A 13,723-nucleotide genomic window follows, 5' to 3' on the forward strand; every position below is an offset into this window, starting at 1 on the left:
CAATAAATTTTCTCATAGTTACAATATTGTATGCCCAAAATAATTTTCTGGGGTCATATTTTAATTTTATTAAGACTAGATGTGAGGTTATTGTCTTTTGGAGTCTTTTTTCCTGTTTACTGGCGATTTCCGGTCAGTGTTCACTCATTAAGACAACATTGTCTATCACTGGTGTCCGGTGCTCTAACCATTCAGTCCAATCCACTTGCATTGTTTAACTATTTTTCTCTCATTTTGGGTCAGCTATTATGTCGCAACAATGCTCTTTCTTGGGGACTGCATTTCCTCTTCTCTGCTCGGTACTGGTCTTCTTCTTTCATCTTCAGTTCCTCCTCTTCAGACATTCTTGTGGAGATATTCTCCGAAAAAGTTTACAACTTTTTTTATTTTAGGCTTTTCTGATAACCCACTGGTCGTAGTCTCGCGCGTATTTCTCTTGAATTTAGCAGGAAAGACTACTGCATGTTCCTACCTGGATGGCTGTAAGTGGCTTAATTTAGGAGCACTTTTTCTAGATTATAGTTGAGATAGAATTCTCTTCAAGTGGACAAAATAATCGCTTCAAACCGCCTTTTTACCTCTGGCAAAGAATCGTATTCTACTTCAGAAATATTTAACAGATAAAAAGAACTCTAAAATATGGGTTTGTCCTTCTGAATGAAGATAGCATGCATCTCTGAATATTTTCTAGAAAACATGTGAAGGTAGATTAAAGGTTAGAATAGGAGCTGAATTTCAAAATAACTGATACCGATACCCAAATTACTACAACATTAAATAACACAGATCTAACTAATTCGTTATTTAATAAATTTAAATTATGAATTTTTATTCAAATTACTGTACCAGAACAATGACCAAGGAAGTTTGGTCCAAAAGATGCGCGTGGATTATTCCTGCGTTGGCTATTCAAGAAGGATTATGAAAGATCTCCCTCGAATCGCCTCTCATTTCAATGATTCCAGTTTTAATAATTGTTATTGTATTTTGGTAAAAATAATATTGTTATTTTCAATTAAGGCGCTTCATTATCTGAGGCTATTATCGCCCGGTGCACTGGTATTCTGCAGACAGTGTTATCTCGTTACAGACTAGACTATTCACCGGACAATGAACTGCACAGAATACTGGGGAGCAAAATCAAAAGCAAAGACAGCCGGACTCAAAACCATCCCTTGTAATGGCCCTTGTCTTATAAAGGACCTGTAATTTCACTATTTTCCTTTTGCCCTCCAAATTCGGATTCCTTGGAGCACTTTACCCAGGATGCCCACAACGATTGCCGTCAATAATCTGAGATAAAATGGTTGATGTCCTGGAAATCCAGTTGGTAAATACATAAAGAGGTAAACCGTATGAAAAGAAATAAACGAACATTGTGTTACTTCCATTTAGGTGTTCTGCAGCTACAATGATAGTGGTGAATTTATACAGACAGAATGGGTGTTATCACTAACGGGGCATCTCGGCGGTCCGTTATTGGAAAAGGAGTGAAACTGTTCTGCTGTGGATGTAGCCAAGGCACTCTAATGAAACTTTCAGATAGCAGAGTGCTAATGATAACTGTTGGCAATCTAATATTTATTGTGAGAATTCCCTCTTGGTATTTAAACTTACTTTAGTTAGTTTGCATTGAATGCACTTAGTTATCTCGTTACAGACTATACTATTTACCGGACAACGAACTGCACAGAATACTGGGTAGCAAACTTCAAAAGCAAAGACAGCCGGACTCAAAACCATCCTTTATAACTTGTGATTGTCAGATTTTCCCTCTTTTAGCGACTCATTAAACTAGGTGAATTCCTTCATTACTAATTCTCTTCAATGCATGAAGTGAGTGCTACAAAACTCTTTGAATCTAACTCTAGTACTCTAAGTTTGAATCAAATTCTACTTGATTTAGTGAGTGGAAGGGGTCTTAGAGCTTTGTACGATGTAATTAGTAGAACATTTCCGAATATTACTAAATTACACACCAATGTCTTGGAAATAGAAAAGTTAGCTAGTTTATGTCACGTTTTTGTGAAACTCGTCAATTAGAAAATTAGGCTGGGCAGATTTTCACTTGGTTTTCATCATTTGATATAGAATTTCAGGGCAAAGCATTCCACATAGTTTATCAAGGTTTGTTAGTATAACTCTTGAGATACATTTCTATAAAATTAAAATAACTTTACAAGACACTATTTAGACCCATATGGACATAAGTGTGGGGCTCAACCAAACCCTCCAAACGCCTGCAGACACTACAGTCTAAAATCTTACGGAAAATCCTGAATGCTCCATACTACATTTCTAACCTCACCATACACACTGACCTTCACATCCCTTTTGTCTCTGATCTAATAAAGTCTCGCTACTGCAACTTTCACAGCCTCCTAGCTCTCCATCCTAATCCTCTTGTACAACAATTCTCCTCTCCACACCTTCCAGATAATCCTGCTCGTCGCTTGAAGCGGAAGTGGCGTAGGGACCTACTGATGTGAGTGTAATATCCACCGAGAAAGAGTTCCATCAATGGTGGTTGCTGTTATAAGACTTTCATGTGAATTTAACCAGTTTCATCCAATTTACTTGATGCAACATTTGTTGTAATTGTAAATATGGCGAATAAAGTGGAAAAAATAAAATAAAATTAAAATAACTTGATTAATTAGAGAACACTAACATTTGGAAATTAAGGCAAGCATACTATACGAGTATCCATGGCGAAAAATCATCACGACCTTTTTTATGCACACATGGAGGATGATACTCGTCTATCATTGACGTGTTTCTTGTGAAGCACTCTGGAAACCGATGCTCTCCAATACTTTCGATTCCCTGCTAATTGTCTTTCCTTAACTGTCCTACCAAATGAGCCTCGACTAAGTGTCAGTACTGAGTTACATTTGCTGGTTGAAATCGAAATAGAATCTGCGAATGTTAATTCTTTTATTTATTATATAAATTCATTGGATCTTTTTTTAAGCTTTGTCGGTACAGTCGACGCTGATCACTAACAGGAGCAGTAATCTCTTAGGAGCTGTTAGAAGAATGAATCTAAGAGCAGATAGCTGGACTTGAAAACGAGGTCTCTGCAAAGAATCACTGAGCTAATACTTTTCCGTATTTTTGTTTTGTTTTTGTGTCCAGCTTCTTTCAGAGCACTGCTGGCCTCAAAACAGTGTTCTCTAGACACAGAAGTTACTTTCACCGTATAGTGAGTTGTAAGAAGCTCCTAAGAAAAAAAATCTAAGGGCTAGCAGCTGGATTCGAACCCGGGATCTCCGCTTTGATATTCCAGTATTCTGCTAATCCCTTCCTTTCTTTTCTATAATGTTATTGCTAATAAATTCCATAGCCTAGTGCTACAACTGACAGCTTCTCCTCTTGAAGACCGATTTTATTATCTATCACTACTATTTAATGAAATTATGATTGACTAATTACTAAACATTTGAAGTAAATTCATTAATTACAATACAGAGGAAATTCAAGTAAATTAAATCGTTTTACGCGCCTGAAGTTCTTTGTAATCACATAGTAAATGTGGGATAATTATGAGAAGATAGGGGGCGAATGGCCGATGAAACCAGCCGACCATTATATATGTATACGTGCCCGACAGTAAGTAAATAAATAATAAAACAACTTATAGAACTCAAAACATGTATATTTCGGGCCGTTATCTGTCAGCCTGTCCAGTCGCTAGCAGAATGGGTCGTGTTTTTCGCTGGCTGGCTGTTGATATTAAAAGCGTAATACTATTTCCGGTTGCCGTCGCGTTGTTATTATCATTATTATTATTATTAATATGGCACTGTACGCGATGTCTACTATATGTATATTTATATTGTATGTTTAAAATATGGGAGAAGCACATGAATTATGTTCTGTTGTCAGCCCTGACCTCTTCCTTCTACTTTTTTTCCCCTCCTCTTCCCCACTAATATATGTGCTCACTCACACACAGAAAATGTAATTTTCTTTGCATTTCCCATCTGCAAGCAAACTTGCAATTACAATGTCATATGTCTCTTTGTTTTGAATTATTGTTCCTTTACAACAGTATTAGCGAGTGTTCGCAAATATATTTATTTTAAAGAAACTAACATTGTTTTCCACCGGTAAAAATTAGAAACTATAGTTTCATCTTCTAAAGAAAATTTTTCATTACAACGTTCGGCAAAATAAATTTTGGAACTGCAAGTCAACAAAGAAATCAACAGAAATATTTTTAAAGCATAAACATTTGAAAGGAATTCATTAATTTATTGATCAAACTGTAATAAAATCACATAATTGTCGAGTTTTGAAAATAATTGTGTAAAACTATAGTTATACTCGTAATTGGTTTCATTTCTCGTAGTTTGCACATGTGTGTGTGTGTGTGTGTGCTTAGAAAATCAAAATCACGTCGAAATTGGAAGACGTTAAGATATCACTTGTGGATCCGATAATCAGCTTGAACAAAATCGATCCGCAGGAAATATGGATTTTTGTAAACTTAGTACATACGAATAAGTTATATATACTTACATATAAAAATGACGTAACGCTTTGATCATCAAACAGAGTCGATAGATAATTTTTCTTTCTATTGTTACAGGAACCGAGTACGTGTTAAAATCCCCGGGAGTGATTGCTTCGGAATTTTTTTTACCCTTTATTAAATATTATTTATACTTTAACCTGTGCGTACTAAAAAATAATTGCTTCGGGTTCTCCCAAATTCCGCTACAAATTAATTGCGCTCAAAGTATTTGTTTGCGATATAAATATTTTTAACTAGTGTCAAGTGTCCAGTGCCAATTGACGATTGACGAGGACTCCTGCTCTTCCCCCTTCGCCAAGACGAAGACGCAAAGGACTACATCGATGGATATGTAACTGCAAGATATTGTTACATATCCCAACCTACAGCAAAAAAAGGTAGACTGGGGAATTATAGTGGTTATAATAGATGACGCTCGGGCGCGATTAGTAGCGTGACACTCGCTCTAGGCTCGCCTATAGCGAGTGGCACTCTAAAATTTCCTTATCAAAATTTATTTTTTACATTTGGTCAAATTTTACTTGGTAATTACTCTTCTTTGCAAACTATCTTTCCCGTCAATAATAAATACTTCGGATTTATTTATAATTATGATTCCATTTATTAGGGCATGTTAGGGATTTCTGGAAGAAGGAAAGGTACAACATATTAGATAGTTAAAGTTATTTCAAAATTAAAGTTTAGATTTTGCTTTTTAGTTAGAGTTTTCAGCTACACATCAATCAGCTACTTTGGGGAGGAACAACATTCAAACGTAAAACGTTCAAGTAGATTCTCAAATGTCTTTATTTTCCACAAATTGTGAACTGATTATTGTTAATCCCACTTGTCATTAGAGCTGTCCAAAAATTTTCTTGTTTTTACTAGTCATTGAAGGAAGTTAGGTCTCTGAACTGTTGTAAAATATTATCCTGGTTTCCATAGGTGTTTCTATGTCACAAAGCACGCTTTTTCCGCCTAATCTTGCAGATTGTTCATAAAATTTGTGTAGTGTTCCTTAATATATGAAAAGAGATAGGTCCTTTCTTGTCTGAACTAGCAAGTAGTTCCATAATTTCCTTTATTATCCTCAATGTGTTATCTGTTCTGTTCCAATCGTATTGTTGAAATTAGGGCTGTCCTAAACCGAAGTAGCCTTTATAAAAAACACATCTTTCCTGCCCAAACCTGATATTTCCTAATATCTTATTAGTTTTTCCAGATAAATGATAGGTATTAGGAATTCATAACTTGTAATATACAGTAGCGTAGCTGTTCTCTTTATGGTCAAAAATAGCTGATAGTTCTTTAATTTTTTTCATTTTCCTCAAAGCGAGAATTGGATAATGTCATTCCCACTTGTTGTCATTAGTGCTTTGTCAGAATACACTCCCTTGCTGCCCAAATAGTTGATCATCCTTAATATTCTCTTAGTTTTTCATGATCATTGAAGTGAGCTCTAACTGCTGTAAAATAATTTACTGTTTTACATACATGTGTTATTGTTACAAAACACTCTTTATCAGTCTATTGTATCTGATCGATGTCAAGAGTCTTTTGTTTTTTCTAACTAAGGAAATGTATTAGGTCTACAGCTGTTGTAGGTTTAAATGGGGGCTATCTTTATCGATTTCTATTGGAAAACGTTGAAGTAGATCTTCAAATGTCTATTACTAATGAGTATTTATATATATATATAAATATATATATACTAGTACTTTTCAGAAAACTTTTGACTATAGATAATCATGTTACGAAAAAATTCCTGCTTTGGAATAATACAGTTGATCGATAATTGCGTTTTGACTGGAATATTGTTCGATCTTGAATTTGGTATAATGACTGTTCCTGGCTTAGCCGTATCATTTGGGCTTCTACCTGATGAAGGTGTTCCAGCAAAGAGACTAGTAGCACAACTAATCGAACAGTCCTATTACGGAGGACGCTAATAAACACTTTAATCATTTGTTTCTGCTGAAGTAACTGCAGATAATTTGATGTAATTTGTTAAAAATGGGAAAAAATGTCATCTAACTTTAAAATTGATTAAAATGGTTCGAGTATTTAAGCGTGCTGATCTCACTAAAATACAAATACACATAATGAATTTGTGAATGAAAGATTTGACGATAAAAATGGACGACTGTTAGATGGAGACCGTGTAACTCTTATTTGAAACATTTGCCATGTGGAAATCCCTCTTTTGGCAATGCGGGTGGGGATAGTTGGGGTTAAGCTTCCCTCTATAAAGTGACGTTACGTGCAATGTGAGGCTGCAAAGGAAATCTGTTGGGCGGAAGTGCTACTTTATTAGCGAATAAATTTTTGGTGATTTAGCGAGGAGATTTCTCAAATTGTTTCAGGAAAATGTTCATTACTTACTTTAAGCGGTAAGAAAAAGTCGGGTGAGTGTGCAAACCAGATTTGTGTTTAATGTCTTTAAGAATCACCAAAATGAGGCTCAATAGGCGCAGAAAATTGTAAAGGCGTGGCCCACCCAAAGTGTAATTCAGTCAAAAGCCACGTATTTGGAAGAAGTGCGACACATGTTTACTTAGAGAAGGAGTAGGAATGAACGTTTCTTCCAATAAAAGTTTTCAGGTTGACAAACAAAAAAATCTTGAACGCTACCTGAACAGTGACGATATATAAGCAGCTCTTCTCTACATCCTGAAGTAGGACATGCAAAAGGCTTTTTAGCCAGGCCATCAGTCAAGTCACAGTAAACAGTTATTGTGTTGGGCATTTGATGAGTTCACAGACCACACACACAATGCTAACATCTGTTCTCTGGCTCTCTTAAATGCACGTGGATAAAATACTGTATGGACCAAGTGTGGGCAAGCGGACAAAACCAATGGAATACACATAAGCATAACATAGGCTTCCTAAAGTTTTTTTTGTACAATACTGCCAACCGAAACATATAAAAATACTCTTAAATACAACTTTTCAACAATATGAACAACCGGCTACCTACTGTTGGCCAACCTTAGAGAATGAAAAAGTACACAATAAACGGTCATGTTTGTTTACATTGAACAATCGATTGCCACCTACCCAGTGGAGATTGTGGAATTGGTAATATCTTTGACTAAGCGCCTGTAAACCTCATTTCATTCTTATTTAGCGCACATTAATTGGTAATTTCGCGTCCCAGCTCGTTGTACTTTTCATAGATTTTCTTCAAAGCTTTGTGTTACCACAGGAATTGGATCCGCAATCAATCAACCTTTTCCGGCTGCCATAAAATGTAAACTAACTTTCCTCTTCTCTGCCAGGTTTATATTTCTTTAGAAGCGCTTCTATATCCTGAATTAGTGTTTCCTCAACATATGAATATATAGGCTTCGTGACCGTAAATTATTAAAACTGTCCGGTAGGACAGTTGTAAAAGGGTTGACCATCAAAAACTGCACGAAAAAGTGTAACGTTGAAAAACACCCAACTTTGACAATTTTTTTCTATTTTTCTATAAAAGATAAAATTCCCAAATTTTCTTTAAATCTTACTCCAAACCCTCCTTTATAACTGTAATTTTTTTGCAACCACCCAGATCTAATAGGTTTCGAGAAAAAAGTTGCCGAAAATGAGCAAAAACGGCTTTTTCAAAAAATGTTCTTGTTCTTCTTCTTCTTCTTCTTCTTCTTCTTCTTGTTGTTGTTGTTCTTGTTACCTTTTTTGTAAACAACGTAGCGCCTAAACGCGTGAACCGATTTTCATGAATGAGGTGTCATTCGATTCGTAATTTTATGTAGATGTGCCTTTTGGGGGTCTCGGCCCTGTACATCCAATGGGAGAGGAGTTAGCCCCCTTTATGTAAGGCCCCCTCCAAAATTATTATTACTAACTACTCTGTAAATCTTGGCCCGATTTTGATAAAATTTGGTAGGATGATAGGGTTAGGGCTCTCCTACCTAACAATAAAGCGACGATCTGCTCTTACACTTGTTAAGGGGAAGTATAGCAATCGTTTCAAATTATCGACACGTGAACCGATTTTCATGAATGAAGTGTCATTCGAATCGAAATTTTGTACAGATTTGTACTTTAAAAGTCTCGACGCTATGCCTCATAAGGAGGGGAGTTCGCCCCACCCAAATAAGGCCCTTTCTAAAACTATTATTACCAATATTTCTACAAAGCTTAGTCCGATTTTGATAAAATTTAGCACGAAGAAGTGATTAAAGCTCCTCTACGTGGCTGTGAAGTGCCATCATGCTCTTACACCTACTAAGAGGAAGTACTGCAATCGTTAAAATTATCAATGAGTGGACCGATTTACATCAATGAATTGTCGTTCGATTCAAAATCTTTGCCTTTTAGGGAGAAGTACTGTAATCGCAGTTTATTTTTCTTGCTCCTCTTAAAAGGAAGTACTGAAATCGCAGTTTAATTTTGCTATTTACCTACAAATACCTTCCTATTTTATTCAAAACGCTTTCTCAAAAAAATGGTTATTGAGGATGGTTTGGGGACCGCAACTATAACCATTCTTTAAAAAGATCTCTCCAGTGATAGTTACGGTTCCGATTTAACACCTTATCAGGTTATAATGATAGAATAGCTTATTCCAAATTTTAAAAAAATCTGTAAAGCAGACGTAACTTTGCTAATAGACAAAAAGGAAAATCTATCCAAAAGGTACAAAAATCTCCTTAACAAAAACTTACAGTTTAAAAAGTTAAGTATAAGGGTTGATTAAACGCCAAAAGGTACACAAATCAGCAAGTACCCAACATTTCATTAATACTTCATTGATATTATTTAAGTAATTTTACCGCATTAATTTTCATTAATATTTTTTAAGAATTTATTAGATGTCACATACCCTTATGCTGGCCAGTTCATTCATAATAGTTATAATTGTGATAAAATGTATATTATATCTTCGTATAAATAGGTACTTTATTTTAACTCTATTCCAAATTATTCTTCTGATTTCTCTTTAATGTGCCCTTTATTCTGAAGTTGTCACATATACATGCATGTTAAATTAGAAAAAGACAAATTTAGAGTCGGCTACTGTTTAAATTTGAATCACGGAGGATTTAAAACAATATTTCAGTCTTGAATTCGTCTTACCGAAATATTCGTGAGGACAAATAACACACAGTTAATAACAAGTAGATTATTCAACATTATTTATTCATTTCTCAATTGTAATTTAATTTAGTTCCCCTAATTTTACTTATAGTAAAATACTGGAATAATTAGCTGTCCTAAAAATATGCATATCTTATTTATTTTATATTACATATACACAACATTGTGGGATGAATACCTAGATTGAGAATGTAATTGAAGAAAACTATATTATTTGCGATAAAGCCAGATAATTATTATCTATTATTATAAACGTTTGACTACTACATGTAATAACAATTACTTTAATCGAAGAATGAACTTAAACCGACGATTTTTATTTAAAAATAAAAATAAATAAATAAAATCATTGATGTATGTTGGTGTAAGCAATTTTTAAAAAACGTTTATGAATTTTTTAGCCTCATATTTTTTTATTTTTTATAACGTTTTTTTTTCACCTGTAATCAATAGTTTGATTATTATAGATAAATAGATATTACAGTCAATCTAAGTTAAATGGTGTGCTACTTGAACAAATATTTTGTAGATGAAAATGGCCAGCATAAGGGTATGTGACATCTAATAAATTCTTAAAAAATATTAATGAAAATTAATGCGGTAAAATTACTTAAATAATATCAATGAAGTATTAATGAAATGTTGGGTACTTGCTGATTTGTGTACCTTTTGGCGTTTAATCAACCCTTATACTTAACTTTTTAAACTGTAAGTTTTTGTTAAGGATTAAGCCAAGGATTCAAGATTGGCGAGGAATCGGTCAAATAAAAAACAATTCGTCTTTTTGCCGACGTTTCGTCAAATATATTGTCTTCTTCAGGGCCTGGATATTACAAATACAAAAATACCAACAATTTGTAATATCCAGGCCCTGAGGAAGACAATATATTTGTCGCAACGTTGGCAAAAAGACGAGTTGTTTATTATTTGACCGATTCCTCGCCAATCTTGAATCCTTAGTTGTTTCCTCAGCTTTGATGGTGTTGTTAGTAACGAGAGAATACTTTCCCGGAACCAGCAGTGAAATTAAAAGGACTTCAGGATTGCACGCGATTATCCAGACGTTGATTTATCAAGCTCTGTTTATTTTGTGCGAAAATAAAGAACGTCTATTCGCTAGAAATCCTCAGCAAGGATTCATCCACTTAAAGGACATAATAACGATCTGCGGCAACCCTTTGTGTTTCCTCACTTTAGCAACTTTCAAAATTCGTATCGCTAAGCTGTAAAATTCAAATCGTGATCAACCAATTGACTAAACTTCTTTTCAGAAATTAGCCTTGATGCGAACTTCTCATGTAGATAATTCTTATTTAGACCCATGAAAAAAGTTTTGTGAACTCAGTTAAAGCACATGCATATAATTCATGCATTGAACTTGTTAAACGACTTTGTGCAACAGATATTTGCAATTATTAATCACTGCATTCGTGTTATTAACAAAGAAAAATAACTATCATTAAAAATAATAAACTGAAATGGAGTAGAAAACGTATTCTTCTTAAAAAGAATAAAGAAAAATAAATGATATACATATAATACAATGAATAGCCGCCTCTGGCGCTCTTACAAAGGATGTTCCGGTTAATAAAACAATTTGTAAATTAATTCTATGTTATTGCTGTTAATGGCAATTACTGCATTAATTGCAATTGCGATAAATTAACTGAGTTAATTAACTGCTGCAAATATTTATTATAATTGTGTGAAACATTGGCGAATTATTTCTTATATACAGGAGCGGGAAGGAGGATTTGTATGCACTCTTGGGAAGCTTATTGTTGCCACCTCTGGAATGTCTTGAATAACCCTTTCTTTCGCTTAGAAAGTTCTGGGTGTCCCCAAGCGCAGTGGGCTCATCAAGAACTTGCAGCGTACTTGGGTGCTGGTCACCAATTTGTAAAACTGATAGAATCTATAGAGTGAAGAGATATACGGGATCAAAACGGTAAACCGGGCAACTGGTTTCGAATCCGGGATCTCCGCATGTCCCTTCCTTTCCCTATTTTTCTGTTTCAATACCATTTTAGTTAATGTACTGCGTGTTTTATACTTTAAAGAAGGATTAAATTTTATGGTTAATTTTAACGATTTTGAAGAAAATTCCTCAACTGGCTATACAAACTTTTCGAATGGATTTTCCCGTTTTCTGGAGCTTTTTGCGAAAATGGCGGGTAGGATTTTCTTAACTTGGTATGAACTACATAAAGTAGATCTATGAATACTTCTTGAATAATTTCCTAAGAAATAGTTGTAGGTCATTGTGAGAAGGCAAAAAATTAAATATATTTTAAACTTCGGAGTATGAAAAAAGTCGTGTTAATGTTTTAAATAAATATTTTCAAAGCTCGAAGCGGAATTAAGGGATAACATCATCCTTTGAAGCTTTACGCTGTTTAATTAACATTGTGCTTTGGTAACGACAACAATCAATCGCTAATCTTTGCGGGTTAAGTAACCGTTTTGTCATGCGCAAAATGAAAATCAAAAAATGTTGAAGTGCAATTTAGAAATGCAATTAAAACCAATGAGCTTTGTTACCCATAAGACCATGAACTATAGTAATAATCATAAAAATGAAATTAAGTCCAGCCGAATGATTCACTTGAAGAATACAGAACAGTAATTCCTTACAAATAAATTAAGACGATTGCGTAAGTGTGTGTACACATTTGGCAAACACTAAGTATCTTAGGGCCGTCAAAGAAATAAAATTTAAAGCAACACCATTTAAATTTAAATTTACAAACAAACATAAAATACTATTTACAAAAAATGCTTGCTAATGATGCAATCAAACACGTCATTGCTATCTGATTGGAAACTCGTGTGTAAGTCACAAAATAGTGAAGTGGGAAAGGTTAGGACATATTTTCTATTTTATGCAAATGATATTAAAATGGTTGTCTGTCTCTTTTTTTATACGCACCGTCGCCTTCCTTCTCTTGCCCTCTCTCTCTCTTGCAACTTTAATTTAAAGGTTAATTAAGTAGGTAAACTTTGCTAGCAATTAAAACTGTACAACGAAATCCTTTTTAGTTGAGTAAGTAATGACTTTAAGAACGGGTAAAAAAAACATCAGAATAGTTTAGCAATGGCTTCCAAGGGTGAGGAAATTGTCACTGCGTCTTACAGGTTTTACTTTTCAGTAAGCATCAACAAAAGCATAGTACAATCCTATCAAATCGAGCGAAGTACTGCAGCATAATGATCTGTATTCGGGGACAGTATCTGGGAAGACAGTTGCTTTCAGATCATTCAGATCTTTCCTCAGTTATCTGGAATTCTAGTCCAAATCGCAAAGACTCTTCCTGCCATTTCTAGTTTATATTTCCCCTCCGTACTTGAGCTTCTGGTCTTCGCCTACCTCTCCTCAGTGGAAATCCATTTTTGGATCTCTTCGACCAAAGTTTTGTGAGCGTTCTGCAAAGTTTTCATTTTTTTTTATCTTTCTCTTTTCATTTGATAAACTCGGTACTCCAATAATTCATTTTTTATCACTTCATTCCTCATTCTTCTTATTGCATCATCACCAGGGATCCATCTTATCTGCTTTCACCTTCAGATAAAATTTGTTGAGGTTACCTTCGAGTTAAGATGTTTTAGTTTTTCATTCTCTTGGTCTATTTCTGGAAATACGTTTCCTGAAAAATGATTTTGGAAGGGTTCATCAAGAAAGCGCTGTATTAAGCAGCTTCAACTAAAGAGCTTCTTGGAACAATTTACATTGCCTACATAATATCTTAAATTTACAAAAACCATTCCAATCTTGAAGTAAAACCTAAATAAATTTAGCCAATAGATTACTGGATCAACTCGAAATGGGTCGCTCGACTTGTATTTCTTACACTATCAGGGTGTTGTAATGTTGGAATGCAGTTTCCACTCTTTTATACCTACTTGAGGAGATATCCTAGTCTCAGAAAACAATTTAAAGGCATTAAACTTTTGGAGAAATTTCGATCCTACAATTTCATCCAGGGATCTAGACGGTTATATCAGCTTATCAACACAAACAACCTTTTTTTGTCATACCTAACTTTCTTACTATACCCTGCAGAGATAATTGATGTTGATGTGTGAATTCACAGATGAACT

The 13,723-nt window shown here is 34.5% G+C and overlaps 1 long non-coding RNA gene across 3 annotated transcripts in view; it reads left to right on the plus strand.

Moving 5' to 3' along the window:
- LOC141456206 (uncharacterized) overlaps positions 1–13,723 on the plus strand; it is a 304,563-nt gene that overhangs the window by 263,070 nt on the left and 27,770 nt on the right. For all 3 annotated transcript variants that reach the window (XR_012459651.1, XR_012459652.1, XR_012459653.1), the window contains one exon: positions 4,595–4,917. This is a non-coding gene — a long non-coding RNA (uncharacterized lncRNA). The remainder of the gene's footprint in view (positions 1–4,594; positions 4,918–13,723) is intronic.

The sequence above is a fragment of the Rhodnius prolixus genome, unplaced genomic scaffold (assembly GCF_049639745.1).
Source record: "Rhodnius prolixus isolate KJV_2025 unplaced genomic scaffold, Rpr scaffold_4, whole genome shotgun sequence".
In the NCBI taxonomy this organism is placed as follows: Eukaryota; Metazoa; Arthropoda; class Insecta; order Hemiptera; family Reduviidae; genus Rhodnius; species Rhodnius prolixus.